The sequence below is a fragment of the Rhinolophus hipposideros genome (genome assembly GCF_964194185.1).
Source record: "Rhinolophus hipposideros genome assembly, chromosome: 25".
NCBI lineage: Eukaryota > Metazoa > Chordata > Mammalia > Chiroptera > Rhinolophidae > Rhinolophus > Rhinolophus hipposideros.
The window spans coordinates 17,838,144-17,857,559 of record NC_138071.1 but is presented as its reverse complement, the minus strand read 5'-3'; the positions used below and the strand labels follow the sequence as shown (position 1 = coordinate 17,857,559).

At 40.5% G+C, this 19,416-nt stretch overlaps 1 protein-coding gene across 1 annotated transcript in view; it reads right to left on the bottom strand.

The window, feature by feature from the left end:
* CALD1 (caldesmon 1) overlaps positions 1 to 18,478 on the bottom strand; it is a 197,924-nt gene extending 179,446 nt beyond the window's left edge. The window contains exon 1 of the mRNA XM_081038593.1: positions 18,354 to 18,478. The gene's annotated coding sequence lies outside the window, so the exon portion shown is untranslated. The remainder of the gene's footprint in view (positions 1 to 18,353) is intronic.
* Positions 18,479 to 19,416: the final 938 nt, after the last annotated feature.

Here is a 19,416-nt window from a genome sequence, read left to right as displayed (position 1 = left end):
ATATTGCTAAACTTGGCAGATCAAATGCACCACATTGCTTTATTCTTGCTCCTTGCCCAAACCTCACAGAAATGATAGTAAAGAAATAAGGAATCATAAATAAATTCTACAAGGCAAAGAGTGCTGGAAAGGAATCAACACAGGGTTCGGATGTCAGACAAATTTTGGAATATGGAAAATGGACAGATGGTTGGCAATGGACCTAACAGAGATGAGAAACTGAACTTTGGCCCTGTGGCATGGAAGGCTGGGGACAAAAAAGAAGTTGAATCAAGCCTCAGAATTAGGAAAAACTCTGGATTTGGAGGGCCGGGGAACCTCAAGGTGAGGGATGGAACAGAAGACAGGTTTGGTTGAAAATCTCAGTAAGGAACAGTTAAAAGCCCAGATATATATCATTCCCATTGCCCTGCAAAACCAAAAACAAACAAAACCTACACACACACAACCAGGTGAACATCCCTCTCCCAAGCAGACAGAACAGACAGAAACTTCTTTTCTGAAAAGAAGAACTGGCCTCAAAATGTCAGGCAAATCAGTGGTCAGGTAAGAAGAGACTGTGTGCTGAAAACAAACTTTTAAATGAAAGTGTATTCAATGAACACTGAAAATTCCCAGTCTCCTCACTCTGCGGGGCTAGAACACTAACAGCTTTGTACTCTCCAGAAAGAAATTGGAAGATTCCACTCCAGGGAAACTGGCGTGCCTATGGAAAAAAGATCTAAAAGCACATTTGCGGGACCCCCGAAATGTCTGGCTTATTGCCCAAGCCCCTTTAGTGAATTCATGCACAGGAATTTCCCAATCAGCTGTCTAGCACTTCACTCTTAAATATGAACATCAAGTTAAGGAAAGGGTCTGAAAGAGAGATTAGAACTATGTAGAAAAAAAAAAAAACTCAGAGGAAAGAGAGGCAGGTTGAGAAACAGAACACTTCAAGAAAACTATAATTACCATCCATATAACTTCAAGAAAACTATAATTACTATCTCAGAGAGATAAGAGAAGATTTTGTAGCCACAAGACAAAAGAAAGATGCTTTAAAAAGGCAGTTTCAGAAGACAGGTGAGAACTCTTTTAAATGAAAAATATTATGACAGAAATTTATAAAAAATTCAATTCAAGAAATGGAAGATAAAGTTTAGAAAAAAACTTCTCAAGAAGTAGGAGAAAAAGACAAGATGAAAAAAAAAGAGAAAAAGGATAAGAATACTAGAGAAGCAATAAAAAATCCAACATCTGAATGTTCTAGCAAAAGAAGACAGAGAAAATTGTGGGAAGGAAATTATCAAAGAAATAATACATTAAAATTCTCCAAACTGAAGCACGCAAATTTCCAGATTCAAAGGGCCCACTACATCCAGTATAAGAAATGAAAACATATTTTTTCATTCTGAAATTATCAAGTTATTGTTCTATGTAAAGGAAAAGAAAGTTGGGGTTGAAACTAGAAACCAAGAAAGAAGATAAGGATCCAAAAACAGAGGCGGCAAATCCATGAGAGATGTAAAGGGTGGTCCCATGACGATGCTGAAAGAAAATTCCAGAATAATAGTTGGTCAAAAAAGCAACCAATCGAGGAAAGGACCCCAGGAAACTTTTCCTGTTTTAAGGAAAAGTCAAATAGAGAAATTACCTGGTATGTCCTTGGGGAAAGCATCTGTGATAGGTACACAGGAAATTAGTAAATGTAAGACTGAGGTCATTATAATTTCAGGAAAACCAAAATATTTGTATGAGAAAGGGAAAGTGATCATTGTATACTCTGTATTTCAACTGTGAGAAAAATTTACACTGTCATAATAATGTAAACACTGTATATTGATTTCACCCAAACAGTGATGATGTAATTAGATTTAGAGGATAACGGGCAAGAACACGTTAGCAGGATGATGGTGGTTGAGAGAGCTAAACCCTCACTTTGTTTAGCAGGACATCAATAGTTAATGTTTACTATTGAAATGTTAATAAATAGAAGAATTAGCATGTTATTGAAGAACAAGAAAATAAATACAACTCCCCTCTCCAATTAGTTCATTCATTCACAGAACAGATATTTATTGTCCACCCCCTGCCAGGGTCTGTTCTAGGTGTTGTGAACAAATACATTTTGATGAAGGAGGCAGATGAATACATTAACTAATTAATACATAAATATACAATTCCAGGCAGCAGGAAGTGCTATAAAGAAACAGACAAGAGAGGGTAACGGGATAGGGACAGTCAGAGAAGCCCTCTCTGCAGAAGTTTTTCCAGAGAGAGGTGAATAAAGTGAAGAAGCAAGCCGCAACAATATATGAACGCATTCCCGACAGCAAAAAGTGTGGTGCCTATTAAAGGAATAACCAAGTCCAGAGTAACGGGAGGAGTGATCGTCCATGGCCAGATGGGGTCATCCAGAGCCTTCGGGCCACCAAAGGACTTTGGGTTTTGTTCAAAGTAAGATGGAAAGTCATTGGAAGATGAGCAGCACACCGGCTGCCCTGTATAGAACAGGAGAGACTGCAAGTGTAGAAGCAGGAGCAAGCTAATGCCTCTTCATAGGCAAGAGGTGTTGGCTTGGACTAGAGCAGTGGTGGTCGGGACTGAGAAAGAATTGAATTTTGGATACATCCGGACTGATGGTTTGGATGAGGGGTGTGAGGAAAAAGAGAGGAATCAAGGATGCCTCCTTTTATGGTCTGAATAACTGAGTGAATGGTAGTGTTATTTAATGAACTGGGGACGATTGAGGGAGGCCTAGGTTTACAAGGAGGGGTGGGAATCATGTGAGACACATTTTAGGCATAATAAGATGAAAGGCATCCAAACGGAAGCACAGATAGGTAGTGTGATATACAAATCTGGTGTTTGGGGGAGAGAATGAGGCCCGAGACACATGTTTGAGAGTCATCTGTTTATAGATAGTGTTTTAAACCAGGAATAAGTTACCTGAAGGGGGGCAAACAATGGAGAAAAGCGGTCTGGGAACTGACACCCCAACATTTGGCACCCAGAAAAGGAGACTGAGAAAGAGATGAGAGCCACTGCTTATTTGGAGGGTCAGATATGGGCATGGGTGGGGTAGATGACGATGGTTTTTTATTAAAAGTCACATGGTATTGTTAGACTTTAAAAATAATGTCATTTATGAGAGATTGGATTGTGGTAGCCAACTATTCACTTCCTCTTCTAATGGGATTAAACATTCCCATTCTTTGCCTTGTATCTGTAGTGTTCCCAGCAGGTAGACCTGACCTGGGATTTGCTTTGACCAATGGGATGTGGCCGGAAGGGATGGCGTGCCTTGGAGGAGTGGAGTCTTTAAGAGTCATCTTGTATTTTGCTTTTACCCTTCAGTGTCTGCCCTTTGTCATGATAACATGCGCCATGGGGTGGGTTGTAAGGTGTCCTCCCCTGATCCCCCCAACCCCCCTCCCCTGCCATTCATAAAAGATACATTCATCCAGAACCTGTAAATGTGGCCTTATTTGGAAATGGGGGTCTTTGTAGATATAATTAAGGATCTGGAGATGAGATCACACTGACTTATCTAGCTGGGCCCTCAATCCAATAACAAGTGTCCTTATAAGAAAAAGGCAGAGGGAGATTTGAGACACACACACGACACAGAGGAGGAGAGGGAGATGTGAAGGCAGGCAGAGATTGGAGTGAATCATTCACAACCAAGGAATGCTAAGCACTGGCCATGACCCCCAGAGGCTGGGAGAGACAACTGGAACAGATTCTCCCTCAGAGCCTCCAGAAAAAGCCAACCACCCAGCCGACACCTTGATTTTGGACTTCTGGCCTCCACAACTGTGGGAGGATGCATTTCTGCTGTGTTGAGCCACCCAGTGTGTAGTAATTTGTTACAGCGGCACAGAAAACATCCTCTTGCGTTCCAGAAAGAGAAGACACAGGAGCTGTGCTAGTACAAGTGAGTGGAGCCGGTACTGACCCAGGTCTCACAGGAAAGGAGTAAGAAGCACATGTTTGCTATTGCAAGTCATGGAGATTCTGGAGCAATTTTTAACCAAGAAAAAAATGAACTAATATTTATATATGTCAAGTTAGCATTAAACTACAGAAATTTAGTTAAACTAAAGACAATTCGGTTACTTCAAGATGTAAAAACTTCCGTTCAACAAAAGCCACCATATACAAAGTGAAAAGACAAGCCAAGAAGAAATGTGCAACATATACAGGAAAGGATTAGCCTCTAGGAGGTGAAAAACATGGTTAAAAATAAATTGGTGGATGGTAGGGTGGGGAGAGCAAGAGCAATAAAAAATGGGACTAGGATATAACAATCCACAGAAGCGACCATACGAGGGCCCAAAACCCTTTAGTAGCAACCTCGCATTAGTAGTAACCAGTGCAAGTTAGAACAATGACACCAGTTCATAGCCAACAAATTGGTAAAGAAAAAGACATTTAATCTTGTAAAGCAGAACGTTGTTGACCACGTGCAGAAAGAAATTCTTACACATTTTGGATAAGAAAGTAAATTCACTTTGTAGAGTAATTTGGCCATATCTAGTTCATATTCAGCCCCTGCATGCCTTATCCAGCAATGCCAGTTTTGGGTATATTCTCTTGGAACACTCTCACACCCTTTAGCGAGGAGCCATGGAAAAGAAAACTCATTAGAGTATTGTCTGTAATAGAAAGACCACAGGCAAAAATCCCAATGGCGATCATCTAGGAAGAGGCCACATATACGACGGTATAGGATGGAATGCTATACAGTAGCTAAAATGAGGGAACTAGTTGCGCTTGGATGTCAAAAACACATGGTTGGGTGAAACCAACAGCAAGTCGCAGCTGGAATGATTCCATTCATATGAATTATTATGGATCTGTGTAACGGTAGACGAGAACTACACCCAATTCAATATAGAGGTTGCCCACTAGAAGGGAGACAATGATGCTGGTCACAAAAACCAAGGAACTTGAACTTTGTCCGCAATATGTAACAGGAGTTCTGAAGCAATTATGCCAAAATGATTACATTGGTTAATTCTGCGGAGCATGTACACAGCTTTGTAGTGTTCTTAATTTTTTTTTTCCTTACAAAACTGCAATACAGATGTGAATTCTCTCCCTATGGCATTAGTTAGTATCTGGTCACCTACCTGACACAGACAAAGGCCAATGCTCATCTTTCTCCTCAGACCAGCATGCAACTCACTCAGGGCCAGGGGCTAGCAGGGAGAGTGGACATGCCCTGACTGTGAAGTCCTGAATTTAATCACACCTTTGGATTAAGGCTGTGACACTGTAGAAGCCACAGTTACTCCTTAAGGATGAACACCTTCAACTAAAGCCTGTCGTGGTGCCTTAATGACAATTGTTTTATGAATAGGATGAAGATGAAGTGAGACTGCATTGATCCATTTTGAGGGGGCACAGAAGGAAGAGAGAGGGGCTGGGCTCCTGCGGCACCAGGTAGAAAACAAAGGCATTTTTTGTCTGGGATAAGAATGAAGACCTGACAAAATGGAAAGAGGGCATGATCAGAGAGAACCCAATGCAGACGAAGGAGCATCTGAGACAAATGCTACCTTCCACCGAACAGGACTGGCTCATTCCCTCAGTCTCCCTACTGGAAATCGCTGTCTCCTTATTTCTGGAACCAAGGAGGGTAACTGTATGTCTCTATGGTTTCCACTCTTCCCGTTTATTCCTCGTTGTTGGATTTGCTCTATCCTCATAGAAAGCAAAAAGGTTGCATCCATGAGAAATTCCTCCTGGTCTCCAACAGATATATGAGACATTCAGAGCTGTAAGTAGATTTTTCTTACATTCATTCATTCATTCATTCATTCATTCACTCACTCAACAAATCTCTGAGCATCAATTACCTGCAAGGCTTAGTATTAGGCTCTATGCCTTTTATCATCTTGTAAAAACACCGTGCCTGACTTTAAAAAGCTGCCCTTCTAACGGGGAATTTCACACTCATGTACAAGATGGACTCCCAGATGGCTACTGCTAAGGAAGACCCCATTGCTCGGGATGCGTTTCCCCAGTGGCGTGCATTTCCTCTTGCTGGCCCACGCTTAACGAAGGCTATCTGAAACCCAACCAAGACCATGTGGCAAGGCCTGGTGTCCCCTCCCAACCAGGAAACGTCTCCTTCACTGATTTCAGGAAAAAAAAGAAAAAAAAAAGAAAGCCAATCTCATAATTGGCTTTGCATTGCAGGCATATTTGTGAGGGGTGCAAATAAGAAAACATTTAAAATATTTGATCTATTTTGGGTGAGGTTCTGTACAATGTCATCTGAGAGGCCGTGATTTCTCTTGGGGGCAGACTATTTTTAAGATCTCAAAAAAAGAGAAAACGGATTTTCAAAGAGATAGCCGAGTCTGGTAACATATGGGGAGAGATGGCTGTTTGGAACGAGCAAAGTAACTGCGTAACATAGAGGCAGCTTACCACTGATGAAGCTATGCGGGAGGTTTGATCACTGTGCCACCTGAGATAGCTTTGCAGCTGCAGGTCTCCTTCTTCTGAGTCTTCACTTGGGCCTGTCAGGCTCATCCCACCTCACTCTCCCTCATGCCCTCCTCTTCCTCCATTGGTTGCTGTGTTCTGTCTATAAACACATCCCAGGCTTGCGGGATTAATTCCTTTGAATGACTCTTGTTTCTTTTAGCTTCACTCTTTTCATGTCAAATTTCCCCGGATGATTAGTTTATGATGGGCCCTCCCCCTTCTTCTCCCAGGACCTCCACTCTTGTTGAACCCTGGATATTTTGCCTTCAGCCCTGTCCCTCTTCTGAGTGCTTCTGCCTGAGGTGCCTGGGCTACTGAGCCTTTGGCAGTCCCCCCCGAGCTCCCTGGCTCCTCCTGCTTCTCTCTTTGTCTTTGAAAGTGTGTGCCACTATATTTTTAAAATATAGGGGTCATATCTTAAAATCACCAGCCACATATTATACTCATCTCTCTCTCTCTTCCTTTTCTCTTTTGGGTCAGAATTAAAAGATACAAATAAACAAAAAACTAAGGTATCTTGATGAAAACTATTGATGTTCCACTGTTTACGAACCCAGTACCAAAACGGGAGATTGAAGTCAGTGCTTGGGGAATGGTGAGAGTGGATGTGAGTCTAGCTGTGGACCCTGGAGTCTCACGGTGAGTATCCTAATGAAGAGGTGCAGGGGACTGGGGGAGGGGAAGCATGAACTACAGTCCTCCTACGTGCTCACGGATTCCAGGCATACTTCAATAGAACTACCTATGCGTGGACTTTGGGGGGACACTTGGTTCACAATTCTTCTGAAAACAAAGAAGTTATAACACCATTAAAACAAACAAACAAACAAGTGGGGATGGCCAGAGTTGATTTAGAAACGAGAGTGCCGATTTACTAACTTACTGTGGGAAATACATCCTGAGATAGAAAACTCAGGTAGCCATTTGAACCAAGGCCCCTGTTCAATGGGCAGCCCCCTCAGGACACAGAAAAGAGGTGGTAGGGTTTTGACCCAAAGCCCAAGGGGATGGTCAGTTGAGAGAGATGATTCCAGCAATCTGTGGTGGCTGATAAATTACTCTTTCTGGATATTTCTGTCTGAAGAATTAGACCTCATTGCTGAGACAACTTCTCCTCCTAAAAGAGTATTGGAGGAATACTGGTATATCCTTCATTTTAAAGCTCTAAAACATCAGGCTTCTCAATGTCTCTTGTGCCATCTATGTTGCCTTCTTTCAAGATATAGATCTCAAGTTTATGTATTATTTTTAATATCTCTTGATATTCTATATCAATCTATGTCCTTACAAATTATCTCCTTAGACCATCTCTATATCTCTTTCTTACTCTGTCAAAATGTATAATTTCTGGGAAGTTTTCCTTTAAATTGATTATTCACAGCCCTTCTTCCCCTTCCCATGTAGATATAAGCAGCAGGTACTCATCTCTGTATCCCAGCACCTGGTGTAATGCTTAACACAAAACATTATGGAATGAATGGATAAATTTTAGAGAATTTCAGCTTCCTGATATCATTCCTGCATTTGGGGGTTCTTCTTACGATGGGTACTGTTAGCTAGGAGAGCTTTCAGCAATCCTCCCCATCCATCACTCTAACATTCCCTTCCCTCGAAGAAAACCCATGCTAGCAATTGCTCAAGTTCAAGGAGACTGAGAGGTCAACATCTTCTAGGGACTAGGGGCTAAAGCCATAAGGCAGATCTATTTGGGGTCAGATGCTGTACCTTGACCAGACTGGAGTATTAAGGAGAGCTGGGGATATAATCACTTAGGAGAGCACCTGGCCATCCCTCCTTTCTCCCTTCTTCCCATACTTCCTCTTCATTTTTCTGGCTGGTGGGCTTCAAACTAGCCTTTCTTCTTCAGGGGAGTGATAATATCCAAAATGTAACTGTAGATTTAATTGCAGTCCAGCCAAACTCACTTGGGGGATACCTTGGATCTGGGGACAAGGCTCCAAATAATAGGTGAAATGATCTTTCACCCTACACTACATTCTGTGTTTACTCCCCTTGGAAAATTCAAAGAGAAGGGTGCCAAATGGTGGGGATCCAGTTTAGGAGTTCCCAGGTGCCTGCTAAATACCATCCTTTCAAGACAGTTCATAAGGTGCAAAGACCTTCTTGTAAATATTTCAAAAATAATAATAAACAAAACATACAAATAATGATAAATATCTATCTGCATGCATGCAAATATTATGCATTAATTCATTTTCACATAAAGGATGTATTAATTTACTTAATACACAATTTACTCATTTATTTTATACAGTAATATATTACTCTGTTAATGTATTTAATACATCTATTATGTGTTAATATATTTAACGTTTTAATAATTATAATTAACTAAAGACATCATTTAATACACTAAATATACTATTTTATAAAATCAATAACTTTATTATGTATTAATTTATTTTTTTAGCACTTTTATTCCAAATAACCATGCCACCCATATTATCATCACATTTCTCTTATACATGCCATAAAGTTAATTGGCAAATGTCATAATGTTCACTTATGAGAAACAAAGACAGTTTAACTAAGAACCTTTCCGCCAAACACAGAAAGAGCACAGATTACGAGTTAAGCAACCTTAGTAAGTCATTTAATCTCTCTGAGCTTTAGTTTTCTCATTTGTAAAATAGCTGGCTTGCAGAGCTGATATGAAGTTCAAATAGATTAATAAATGTAAACATGTTAAGCGGTACTTAGCTATGAGTCATTATCAGCGTAGAACTGAGATAAAATCCAAGTAGCCTCCTGACTGCCAAGTTTTATTTTTTTAACTTTAAATTAATCCACTGCAAATTTTCTGCCTATGAGACCTCGAATCTTGACAGATTATGGAACAGTGGTTTTAGCAGCCACAGAACTTTTTCTGATACTTGTCATTCCAAAGAAATTGGTGAAATTCCACTGTGCAGAGAAAGGAAAACACTAAAGTTTTTTCTTAAATGTCGGAATAAGGTATCTTGGAAAACAAGGTTGGGGCAGGGAGTGGGGTGAGGAGAAACAAAAATAAAACTGGATGTTGTTGTTTTCATAACATCCTCTTATTTCACTTCTCTGCACTGTAGGTAACCATTCTGTTCTGTTTATTTTGTATATTTTATATTGCATGTCTTCTTCCCATTTTTGTAAGTACTGTCTGGTGTGCATGCTTTTTAATTTGTATAAATGGTATTGTGTTCCATATCATTCTGTTTCTTATCTTTCTCTCTAAGCACTATGCATTTAAGATGAAATAAAACATCATTTGCTTTAAAAGGAGCTTCACATTTTTCAACTCAAAAGAGATACTGTAGCGCTGGCCCGGTGGCTCAGGCAGTTGGAGCTCCGTGCTCCTAACTCCGAAGGCTGCCGGTTCAATTCCCACATGGGCCAGTGGGCTCTCAACCACAATTCAATTAGTCGAGTCCTGCAGGGATGGTGGGCTCCACCCCCTGCAACTAAGATTGAACATGGCACCTTGAGCTGAGCTGCCGCTGAGCTCCTGAATGGCTCAGTTGGTTGGAGCGCATCCTCTCAACCACAAGGTTGCCAGTTCAACTCCCACAAGGGATGGTGGGCTGTGCCCCCTGCAACTAGCAATGGCAACTGGACATGGAGCTGAGCTGCGCCCTCCACAACTAAGACTGAAAGGACAACAACTTGAAGCTGAACGGCACCCTCCACAATTAAGATTGAAAGGACAACTTGACTTGGAGAAAAGTCCTGAAAGTACACACTGTTCCCATTAAAGTCCTGTTCCCCTTCCCCAATAAAAAATAAATTAAAAAAAAAAAAGAGATACTGTAATAGGGAAAACTTCAGAGAGTGTGGAAGTTGTGGTCAAAATAATTTGGAACCAAGGGAGAGCAACCCTTGGCATTCTCCAAATTTGTCTTTTTTCTGCCTCTAACGTGTGGTCTATCCCACTGCCATTACTTTGTTTGGGTCAACGTTGCTTATCTGGTTTTCTGCAATAAATTGATCTCCCTGCCCAGTCTAGCTCCCCATTCACAACCCTCATCCTCAATCTATTCTTCTTCTGCAGCTAGAACTATACAAACAGGGTCATGCCACCTTCCCGTTGAAAACTCTTCTTTGATTTCGCATTACACTCAGAATAAAATTCCACATGTTCCTCTGTGATCTTTTCCCTCCACCTCTCAGATTTCATTTCCTACCACTGCCATCCTCTCTTCCCCTGCTCAAGCCAGAATGGTCTCTGGTAGTTCCTGAAACACAAAAAGTAAATCGCTGCTTGAGGCCCTTCGTAGGGGCAATTCCTTCTCCCACATAAATATCTACATGACCCCTCTTGCACTTTAGATTTCCGCTGAATGTCACCATATCAAAGAGTCCTCATGGACTCTGCATGAAATGAGAACCATCTCCCAACACTACCTCCCCCCTCCCCCTGAGTTACTTTGCTTCTTGGTCTTTGTCACCACGGGACGTATTATATATTCAATTGGACAGCTGGTTCATTGACTTTCCTTCAACCTTCACTAGAATGGAGATTCCTTGAGGGCACATTCTTTGTCTGTTTTATCTGTTTTATTCCCAGTACTATTTCGTGGAACGCGGTAGACACTCAACAGAATTTGACGAATGAGTGAATGACTGATGCATGGACCACACAGGGCCAACCAGGCCATCTCTTAAGAATCTAGATCCTACTCATCCTTCCAGTAGCACCTTGGTCATCTCCCTTCCCTCCTCGACACACATACCCTTCACGCTATGCTCCACCCAAATTGAACTTGTTTCATTGCCTTCCATGTTTTGCTCCCTCGTGTCCTCAGGTGCTCATACATACTGCTCTCTCTGCCTTGAACACTGTTCCCCCACATCTGCGTCCAGCTAGCTCCCTCAGGCCTTCCCCTAGGAGGTCTTTTCGGACTGCCCACAGCTGAGGTTTGTACTCCTCCTAGCCCGCCAAACAGTGAACTTTTGCAATTGTCTCTTTACTTATCAGTACCCACCATCCACTTTGAACTTCTTAAGGATAGGGACAGATCTATCCTTTGATCATGATCTCTGCAATGCCCAGTACAGTGACTCAATAAATATTTATGGAATGATTGGTCTCTCACCAGGATATCTGTAGACTCTAAGTTGCTGGAGGTCATAGCCTATAGGTTTAATTGGCTCTGAGTAGCTGTTCATACATATGATGGTGCTGCAGTTGGCACTGAAGCATATGTGTGTGTGTGGGGTGGGGGTCACAACGCACTAGCTAGAAAGATCTACAGAATCTCCAAGGAATTATTTGATATTCAGAAATCCCCCCCCCCACGTGGGGATGTGCCTTATCCAATGTCACATGGGGTTTTTGAAAAACTCTTGATATTGGGAATTTCAATGTAACATCAGTTTCATCTGTGTGAAAGGCCCTCGGGCTGGAAGAGTAGGGAATAGAAAACGGTACTGAGCTGAGTGCCTGATAGTTGACCGGATCTTGTGGGTTATTTTAAGTATATAGTTCCAGCAAGAGAATGTCAAGCTTACGTGAACTTAGTTTTCTCACATGTCAACATAAGAACAGCAATAAAGGCAGGCTCCTTCCCAGCATCCCTTTGAGGAATAATAAATAAAATGTGATAAGAAACTGTTTCACAAAACAAAACCAACTTTGAAGTATAAAGCAGCCAGCCAGAATTCAACATGTAGCTGGAAATTGTTCCACATTTTAACCATTCCTATCAGTCTAATAGGTGGTGGTCAGCAACCTCTCCACCCTCACATTCTTATAATTGTATACACACACACACACACACACACACACACACACACAATAGATGCTATGAAAATTTTATAAAAAGGAGAACTACATGTTTTTATAAATACATTTGGATTCTTATCCCAAATGATCAGTTCATGTAAAGTTTAAATGTACATTAATTAATATTCACTTACTCACTATGATTAATATGGATATATGTATTATATATGACATACATACATGATCCAGTCAGGTCAACAAGGCAATCATCCAAGTTCTAAAATGAGATGGTTAGACTAGAAGATCTCTAAGGCATTTTCAGTTCTAAGAATCCATGAGTCTAGGAGTTTTGACTTTGACATTGCATTCCCTCACACATGCTTCAAGAAAGGAGAACAGAGTTCCACATGACAGTCTGAATAAGCCAGTATTACTCAAAAATACCAGCATGTGAAATACACCTGCAGAAAGTTTCTGGGTGGATAGACGCAGACTATGCTTGCTACACTGAACACAATCTCTGTGCCCCAAATCTGAGTCCAGAGGCAAACTTTCCACTGGCATGAAATAGATGGTCATGCATGGTCAATAACTCTATGGCTTGTGTGAGAGAGCAAGCTATCATCCTTTGTAGCCATTCGAAAATAGAGTTACTGGACTCCCTATTTTAAAAGTCGCCACAAAGCAGACCGTTTGAATTCTTTTATGAAAATCCTCAATAAGAACTCAGATGTGGACACTGCTAACAGTCTCTGGGGGTCATTTCATGAGTAATCTTTGTAGTACGCATGTGGAGTGAGATCTTGAAGGAACACAGAGCTGCAGAGTCTAGGAGTCCACACGCCAGCTTACAGCAGATAGCAGGGTAGTCCGAGCCATCTGTCTGATTAGAAAAATAGTGGAGAAGAATGGCTATTGGGGAGGGAAGGAGGAGAGCACTGAGTGCTGCACAACTCCAGAGGGAGTCTTTCACATTCTCTCTATGTAGACAGTGGTCCCTGGACAGAAGGGAGAGTAGATAAAGTGTAGTTTTCATTCAGTTGGTCCGTATGGAAAGCAAACATGGACAATAAGATTTCCACTTCAGGTAGTTTTTTCGTGTTTGGTTTTTTTTTAACCATTAACCAAATCACTAAGTCTTTCTCTGGGTTTAAATAAATCCCAGAGAAAAAATTAAATTGACTCCAAGTTTTCTGGCAAAGAAAGTCAGATTCCTGCCAAATTCGAATATCATATGTCTTAAAGCAGTGAGAGTTAAATAGCCACTCTGAATGAAGCAAATTAGTAAAGTGCCTAGAAAAAAGAAAGCGTAAGTGATGTTTTTAATGTTAGGCTTAGTACTGGCTTCACTCATCCTGCAAATATTTATTCAGTGCCCACTATTTGTCAGACTGTGCTATACCAATGTATCCTGCATTTAAGGTTCTTATGGCCTCATGGAAAAAACTTACATGTTTATAATATCTTTGGGCTCTTGTTTGCAAGTGATCAATTCATTTAAAGGTGAAAGTTCATTCATTAATTTTTATTGATGTACTATGCATGTGGTTAAATGAAGTTAAGAGTTTTCAAGTCAAGCATAATTTTCAGGAAGAAATACAACAAGTCAGCTGCTTAACTGGGCATCAGGATGTTGTGTTTAAGAATCATGTAAGATGTACTAGTTCTAACCGTATGTTTATAAAAGAGGGATCTTCAATGTGGGGTCTTTATATAGATGACAAATAGATTATTGAGATTGACTGAGACGTTTTTCATAAGTGAGAACTCTGTATAATTTATAATATATAATTTACTATAACATCAAGTTGTATATTATAGATTAAAGTTTTTATTTCAATCTCACACTCTCATTTATTAATAGATAGTGATAACACTTGATTAGTGTAGCTAAATGAATAGTTTCTCCAAATATTATTTTAATTATAAAACAATTCAGTGCCCCAAAATGGACTCATGCATAGAGAAAAAATAGTATATAATAAAACAGTATATAATAAAATAGTACATAGACACATACATTATATTTTAGACAAGGGGAATGGTGTCTATCCACTAATCTGTTGAGACTATTGGTTATCCACCAGGAAAAAATGTTTAGATCCCTATTTGACATCATTCGCTAATAATGTTCATGTACATTAAAGATAGAAGCATGGAAAATGATGAAAACAATCAGAGGAAGTACAAAAAATGTTTTATTATGTTGTATAGGAAAGACCATTTTAAATAAGACTGAGAAGGCAAACAACACAAAGGAAAAGACCAACAGATATGACTAAAAACATGATTTTGCCACTATGAAAACTAACAAGCAAAGTTAAAAGACAAGAGACAGATTAAGGATAAATATTTACACAAATCATCACAAACAAAAATTAAGAACTGCCATGTAGGGCTGCGTAGGCTGTGTTTGTACACCACCAGGGGGAGCCATTCAAGTGGACTACAAGGTGAATGGTGCCCTTGAAGTTGCCCTGATCAAAATCCATAATATATAAAGCACTTCTGTGTCAATAAGAAGATCGATAAACCATCCAATAGGAAAGCAGGCAAAGGATATGAAAAGTGAATTCATGGAGGAGGAAACCCAAGTAACGGTAAACATACACCACGATTTCAATCTCACTTGTAATCAAAGAAATGCAAACTGAAATAATAATGAAGCATTTTGTCACTATTCCAATAATGAAAAAAACATTTCATGCCAATATAAAAATACCATTTCGGATTGACCAAATTTAAATGGGAAGAATGACGAATTCTTGGCGAGGAAAGGATATTGGACCAGAGTCTAGATGACCTGACTGAAAAACTTCAAATTAAAGGAGAGGGAGACAATCACTTTGGTAAACCTATGAAAGCGGTACCTATAGAGGACAACAAGTACAAGTAAGATGAGAAGATGAATAAGAGTATTGGAGATGCCTAGTGTGTTGTGCCCCAAAAATATTGGAGGGGAGATGGGAGATGAAAATAATACTTATAGCCTCAAAATATTTATACTAATAATCGCTGTCATTGGTTATTTACTACCGGCATGTCACTTTTCAACTTAAGGACAACTCTATGAAGTGGGTACTATTATTCCTTCCATTTTACAGATGGAGAAAATGAGGATTATAGGAGCTGAGTAACTTGCACAAGGACATGCAGAGCTAATAAATGGGAAACAAGAATTTAGACATGAGCAAATCAGTCCGCATTTCATCATACTCTCTCTTCAACCTGCTGAGGGTGTGTTATAAACAAAGTAAGCTTGAGATTATTCTAGAATGTGATTTTTGAGACATGGTGGGAAGGGATTCCAGGTTAAAACACAGTGATGGAAGAGGATGACCTATTGCCAAACAATAGGCCTATAATAAGGAGAGACTGCCTGGTACTGTGTGTCGAGAAGGTATTTACATGAGTAACCTGACAATGGAAAGACTGTAGAAAACCGGTGACTTAGAGAAGAATATAAATGAGTTGTTTTGGAACTTTTCTATGGCCCCCTGATTAAAAGGAGAAAATTAATTACAAATTTCTGACAGATGAAACTAGTATAGGAGTAAGATCTAGAATTGATCATTGAATATTATATGGTGATAGACATGTTCTTGACTTGCCCTCCCCTTTCAGAAAAAAAATGGAAGTAGATTTTTTTCTTGTAATAACTAAGAAAGAAAGGATAAGCCTAAGGATTCATATATGTGTCTTAGATTTTAGGAAGGCAGAGTTTTTAAAGTCTAGGGAAGAAAGGTGAGGTTCTCCCTTCCAAGAAAAGGTAACTGGAAAGGCCACAAATTCTAGCTGCAATTAATAATACATGATTCTAATAGAAAAGAAGTAGATGTTTCCCCAAGGAGCTATAAGGAAAGTGTGTCTACTAATAAGGTGTTACCTCTCAGCTCCAGTGCACAATTCTCTGTTCTGCTTTTGTGATGCTGTCTGGGGCTGGGACTCTGCACAACACATTTCTGCTTTGACAGCCAGCTCGGCTCTGCCAATAGGGGGCGCCAGAGGGAGACCAATGGACTAAATGGAGGAAGGAAAGGGGTTGCTTGTTTCCTGTCTGCTGGCAGGTCTGGAAGTCATCCTAGCAATAGCAGTTCCTTCCTGAAGTGGCAATTCAATCTAGTTGGCAGTTTTTCCAACACTTGCCATATCAGCCCTCCACCCAAACCCCCAAGACATCTACTCTGTGCTCTCCTCAGAAATCTAGGTTTCCTGAGGCCTCTCCTCCAAGCTCAGAGGCACCAATGCCTGCTAAGCAGCCTCTTCTCCTTAAATCTGAACTTCAGCACTGTGGGAGCCCTCCTTTCAGTTTCTAAATATTAATAACCCCAGCCTCTTCCTTGTGTTCTTTCAATCCTAGGGGTGATAGCTCCTTCCGGTTGTTGCTTCCTCCATGATATCTTAAGAGTTCTCCTTTTATCCTTTTACTGACCTTGTTAACAGTTTTATATCTCATGAACAGTGGTGTTTTTGTTGTTGTTGTTGTTGTTTTCATATATTAAATTCTCTCAGTTCAAATAACCTGTAGGGGTTTCGTCTCCTGAATGGACCCTAATTAACCGAAAAAAGCACTGGGAATGCTAAAAGCCCCAAATGAGCAGGAAATAGCAAAAAATGTCCAAGGCAACCAATGGGGTTTTAAAAAGGAATTTCCTGATTAAGAAGGAGACCAAGGAAAGGCCGGATGTTTGGAGAGGATGGTAAAATGGCAAGTGTCATTTTATTAGACGATTTAGACTGTAGGCTGGATCATCAATGGGTAGAAACGTGGCAGAGGAAGTCATGGATTGGAGGGGTGTTCCCTCAGATGACTGGTAGGTCACCAGATTCTGAAAGACAACACCCAGCATGACCCCATAGTTCCCAGTGCTCTCACTTGTTTGGGGATTTCTGAAGGGGTCCTCCTCATGCTTCTATTTCTTCCTCACACTTCTCTAGTTCCAGAGACGTGTACATACTGGTTTCCTTCTAGGGGGCTATTCTTTACCATGAAGCCCATCCCCTAAAGAATCTGTTCTTTCTGTGGTGTCAAGACCCTCTTTTGTCTAACACAGAACTCTAGAAACCTAAGTTTGTTCTCGAAATTCAATTACAGAAATATAGTCCATCCTTGTGCCTCTGGCACCTCAGAAATCTGTGTATTTCCTTGGCACCACTGAACCTTCCTGCTGTCTTATGGAACTCTGAAAACCCCCCTCTAGGATTGGCTAACCTGAATTCCTTCACAATGTTAGGATGACCACCTGGGTCCCTGGCTGCAGGGGCACTTTGACCTTCTGCATCTGGAAATCCTCCTAGGCTAGCTCCATTTCAACATCTGCCTTTTAACTTGCTCTTCTGGCTTTGTCCCGTGAAAGTCCCATTCCTTGCTCTGTACCCTTGCGTCACTTCTATTGTTGGTTCCGGGGCTGACAAGTATTTCTTTGTATTTATGAAAAAAATACATAGTCCCTTTTCTCTTTTTATTTCTCCAGCCTCATTAGACTAATCACCATTTCTTCAGACACTATTTCTCACCAGCTTCCTCCTTCCCCAAAAGTCCAAATTGGGGGAAATATCCAAATGATAGAATCCAAGCTCTGAGCCCTAAAGGTACCACTGCTGGAGATTCCAGCCCAATTAAGTTCTTCCCACTGACTACCTAAGGTTCTTTCCAGTCAACCTGAACAGCAGCTGCTTATCAAACCCACACAACCATGACAGATAACACTGTACACCACAAATGGAGAAATACATTCCACTATCACAACAACAAAAAAGTTTCCAAAGTCTTCCAAAACTCCTGGATACTGAGCAAAAAAGACAGGCATTGAATTCGTTCCTTTCCATCTGCCTTTTTTCTTCTCTGTCTTCTACCACTGTTCTTTTTCTTCTCATTACTTAGACAATCAGCCCACATCACACCACATATTACATAGACCAATCAGGAGATGAAAGGCATAACTTTTAGAACACTAAAATAAATAAAGTATATTTTAAATCTCCTTTCTAAGGGACAGCAAAACAACAACGCCCCTGCCTTTAAAAAATGTAACCAGGGAAAATTTATCAGAGAAGATAAGTCCAAGGAGTGAGAGCTGAGTGTCAATTGCCCCTTGGAGTTTAGGTTAAGTTCACCCTTCGTGCATATGTTTTGATTTAAAATAGTTACCTTTTGTTCATCTTAGCTCTCAGCTCCCAAATCTTTCTGTTTTCAGTTCTTCAAGGAGGGCACCCCTGAGTACAGTGTGAGGCAGTCACTTTAAGCTAGAGTTCTTGACAACAGCTTCTATTTTCAACTAAATCTAGTAGCAGAACACAGGCTTCACTGGCCCCACCCTATTTCCCCCACCCAGATGTCTTTCCTTTTGGTCCAGCAAAGTGTCATCTGTTCCCAAGAAAGAAAAAACAAAGAAAGAAAGAAAAAGAAAAATGTTTACTTAAACTATTACACTCCCAACGGCTCAGTCAATTCTGACCAAATTTAAGATGCTTGATATGAAGTTGCGATGGCAAAAATAAGGGAAGCATTTATTTGACTGACATAAAACATGGGAATTAAAACATTCCTTTATCCTCGCTTGCAAGAACATTTACGTTGTAGGTCACTGCTGTGCATTCAGCCTTGCTTTGGATGTATTTAGTATTAATAAACACACACTTATTGTGTACCTTTTGACACAGTACCGACAAGGTACTGTGCTAAATACCGAGGGGGTACAGAGTAAGATATGTCAGAGACCTTGCCTTCCAGGAGCTTAAAAACCAGAGAAGTAGAAGGTATAAGATGGCAATATAAATTGCTCTGATATGTAGCACAATGAAATCAGTGCCATAAAGAAGTGCAAGTTCTGAGACAGTCCAGAGAAAGTGTGTGTGGGGAGAGGGGGAGGGGGTCACTTCTTTCTCCAAGAAGAGTTTTCTAGAGGAAGAGGCATTTCAACTGCCTTTTAAAGAGCAAAGAGAGAAGGGTCTTCCAAGGCTTAGGAAGGGCAGGAACACAGGGGTGAGTGGAGGGAAGGGAGAGACTGGTTTGAGGCAAGACTTACAGATGGTTCTAGTGACCAGAAAGACTCAGAGATAACGTTTCCTAAGGAATCTTGTTCTAGTGAACTTACTTGGATTGGCTTACTTTGATTTTGCATAGTTTCCGATAATTCAGGCAATATCTGCACAATAGGTAAACCTCCTATGCTTTCAACATGTCCACATTTCTTACATAAAATTATGTGATC